This window comes from Alligator mississippiensis, chromosome 3 (genome assembly GCF_030867095.1).
Source record: "Alligator mississippiensis isolate rAllMis1 chromosome 3, rAllMis1, whole genome shotgun sequence".
Lineage (NCBI taxonomy): Eukaryota > Metazoa > Chordata > Crocodylia > Alligatoridae > Alligator > Alligator mississippiensis.
In genome coordinates this window covers 146,720,165-146,723,931 of record NC_081826.1, presented here as the reverse complement: position 1 = coordinate 146,723,931, position 3,767 = coordinate 146,720,165, and the positions used below count along the sequence as shown (strand labels likewise).

The 3,767-nt window shown below is 55.0% G+C and overlaps 1 long non-coding RNA gene across 1 annotated transcript; it reads right to left on the bottom strand.

The window, feature by feature from the left end:
* Positions 1–2,572: 2,572 nt before the first annotated feature.
* Positions 2,573–3,235, bottom strand: LOC132249109 (uncharacterized). The gene is made up of 3 exons (XR_009460507.1): positions 3,142–3,235; positions 2,942–3,037; positions 2,573–2,677 (listed from the first exon to the last, which is right to left on the bottom strand). It is a non-coding gene; the product is annotated as an uncharacterized LOC132249109 (long non-coding RNA).
* Positions 3,236–3,767: the final 532 nt, after the last annotated feature.

Here is a 3,767-nt window from a genome sequence, read left to right as displayed (position 1 = left end):
TAATGGGTTGGCCTCAGTAGTACGGTTCAATGGGCTCACCTCAGCAATACAATTCAATAGGCTGGCCTCAATACTGATAGGACTAAGTCCCCTTCTTCCAGTCCCTTTCAGGCACTCTGCAGCTTCAGCGTGAACTAAGAGATTCGTGTTCACGGACAGGGTGGTTCAGGTGATCAGTCTGATCCGGCCTACACTTGCGATTCTTCCTTCGTTGTTCTGCAAGTGAAGTTACCTCCAAATTGGGACAGTAAGTTACAGTTTTTATTGAGTGAGCTGCCGTCTTGGGCCACTCCTACTCAAACCTGTCATTACCCCCAAATTTGGGCTCGGATCTTACTCAACAGATTCTTTTGCTTAGTAATTAGTTTCTTTTGTTAATCATTTTAATTACTTTGGGGAACTTCGATATCACTGCAAGTTACCTTTTTTTACCAATCTGATCAAAAGGCTCTAGGGTTTGATCTCTCGGAACTCAGGATATTTGCTCTTTGTAAAAGACTTCTAAAGATAAAATTCAAAAGTTAAAACTTTAAGCAAAGTCTGGACCTTTCGCACGTAGTCCAAAAACAATGACCTAGATAAGGAGATAAATCTTATCTTCTTCCTGAAACTGGCTAATGGGCAACCATCACAAACATTCAAACTATTTCATTCAATATGACAAGATGGATCAAGCACAACTTCTAAGACAGACTCTTTTAGGCTGCTTGAGACAGGGACGATCCTTCTTGGAGCAGGGGTCGACCTAGATGAGTGCCTGAGGGGTCTACTCTTCTATGACTCCATAGCCCGGGTCCACTTGCAGTGACCTAGGGCCATGAAGGGGCCCTGCCCTTAACCTAGGCAGTGGCAGCTTCTCCTGATGGAGTTGTACATGTTGTCACAGGTCCTGGCTGGAGATAAGCAGCTGAAGGGGCCGTATTTGTGCAGGGGACAGGCTACTGCCATCCCGAGCATACAGCTGAACAAACTCCTTGCTCAGAAGCACTTGCCAGGGTTCCCATTTCCTTTCACACTTGTTTCCACAGGTTGCCAAGTGTTAATGGGTGAAGGGGCCTAGAGGTGAAGTGCCCTGTGCACCTCCACCCACTCCCTGAGCCTGACCCTCTGCTTACCTTGTCCCCGATCAGGTGGCCGGCTTCCCCCAGCATGGCATAGAGGAGGATCAGCGCAGCAAGACTGACACACACGTTCATGTCCAGCACCCACGCAAGAGCCCTCTGCACGAAAGATCTCCTTTGCCCCTCTGATAAGATCTTTTGAAACACCTGAAACCCAGGGGACAGAAAGTGTTTGCATATCCCAGAGCCAGGCTCCATGTCCAGGCCAGCCCCTCACCAGGGCAGTAGGAGGAACCTTGTGAGCTGCAGAGAAGCAGCAGGCCTTTCTCCACAACCCTGGACACAGCCACTATTGACACACAGCCCCACACCCTGAGCTTTGCCAGGGCTGGGCAGAGCATCCTTACCTCCCCGACTTGGGCCAGGTCCATGTAGCTCTGGACCTGGCTCTGCTGTTCCCGGCTTAGATGGAGAAGCCCCTCTGCCTCCTGCATGTCTCGGCCTAGGACACACAGCAAGATCTGACTCAGAGCTGACATTGTGGCTTCAGTTTTTGGTGTCTGCCCAGTGGAGCCGACACTGCCTCATGGCACAGCATGCTCAGGGCCCTGGAAGGGTTTCATCATCCTGGGTCGTAAGTGCTGATCCCGGCTCCCTAGGTTTCCTGTGTCCTTTATGTTCTGGGGGCTCTGGGACTGCCTGCTTGCAGTCAAGGCAAGCGCTGCTCCAAGTTACTTCCCTGGCAACACCCCCAGGCTCTTGCTTGTGGTCTGTGCTACTGCTCCTGCCCAGCGGGGGCTCTTTCCCACCATGTCTCTCCCAGCATCTTTCCTTTCCCCACATTCGAGGTCAGACCCTGAACATGCTGATTTTCCTGGCTGGAGGCCAAACTGGGTTCTGGAGTGAAAGGGCTGGTGTACATTTGCACACTAATTTGGGTGTGGGCAAACATTGGCAGGGGAAGCTCCTTGTCCCCGAGCTGGGATCAGTGTGTGGACAGAAGGATTGTTTCCACAGGGGTCTTGCACCCTGGCCGGGCTTCCTTACCCTTGTGGTGCAGCAGGATTTGGGCGAGCAGGTAGATGCCCTCCCTGGCCTGGCAGCTGATGTCTGCTGCTGGGTGGCTGAGGGACAGACACAGCTGGGCCGCGGTGTCACCCATCTGGAGCAGGTTGGGCGAGTCCTAACAAGGCGGAGAGGGGAAGGGAATGCATCTGCATCCTACCTTGCATCACACACACACTTTCCCATCCTGGGTGTCTCTTTCCATCTCCTGCTGCCCCATGCCGCAGGATAGGTCAGGGCAAAACAGCTAGTGCCAGAGCACTAAAGCCCTCTGTTCCCATCGCAGCCTGGAGCCAAGGGACCCGAGCTGGTTCCCTGGAGGTCTCCCTGCCCTGCTGCTCCAGGAAGCCCAGGACCAAATGTGATACTGCGTGGAGCAGGGTGATCACAAGGCAGGCTCAAAAGACCCAGGAGGCACCCCTGAGCCCAGGGACCCCTTACCTCAAACTGCGGGAGGAGGGAAACAGCAAAGTGGAGAAGGGCACTGCTGCTCCTCATGGCCTTCGCCCTGTCTATGGCATTGGGAGACTGCAACCAGGATGTCAGGTGCTCTGGGAGAAACAAGGTCAATGGCCACTGGCCCCTGCAGTACCCACGAGCCCATGCCCTTCCTCTGCCTCGAGCCTATCTTGGAGGATCTGCTGCATGGTCCGAGGCTCTGAAAAGAGCTCTCCAGGCCTGGTACAGACAATACAGATGCCTCAAGACAGACCTCTCTCTCTCCTGACAGGGCATCTCTGAGGACAACCTTGGGCAGCTCACAGGGCACTGAGGCTGTCCCTCCCCAGAGCCCAGCTCCTCCATACTGTGCTCACCTCCCAAAGGAACTGCAGCCTGTCCAAGCTGGGTGCGGTGGCCAACAGGCTCCTCAGCACGGCCTCCAGGTCCTCCATGTGCTTCTGCTGTTTGGTCTGGAGGGGAAGGATAGCCGAGGCTCAGTACCATGCAGCCTGGGGCTGCACGTGCCAGGGGCTGGTGGGCAGGACTGTGTAGGGGGAGGAGGACGGACCCTGACATAAAGGCTGTTGTGTCTTGGGGACGTCAGGCAGATCTTCAGGGTGGTCTGCAGCAGGCACGACTCCATGGCTGTCTCCAGGGCTGGCTTCAGCTTGCTGTCAGGAGAGAGGAGCCTGTGTGAGCCTGAGCTCTGTGGGGCTGGTGGAGGCACTGCTCTGAGCTGGACGGAGGTGTTGAAGTCGGCACTAGTTGGCAAGAGTGGAAGGAGGAGCTGACACGTGGTTACGACCCATCTGAAGTCTCCCAGCCCATCAGCATCAGGCCTGCAATAGAGCCCCCTCTCCCACTGCCCCTGTGACCCTGCTGCCCACCTGCAAGACCCCCACAGCTATTCTCTCTTCAAGGCCCTCCTGACGCCCCTGGAGGGAAATGCTCTCCAGTCAGGAGAAAGAGATGCCCATGCTGTATTGCAAAATTGTACAATAGCCAATGGGGACATGTGATTTGGGTGGGGTGGGCGAGGAACTCTGACCAAGGCCAGAGCCAATATCGGGGCTGGAAGTGTTGGGCCGGGACACCAGTACCTGAGGCTGCAGATGGCAGCTATACTATTGCACAGGGTCCAGTTTGGCTCTTCATCCTGTGTCGCTGTTTCCATCAGGCCCTGCGAGACCCAAAGGACCA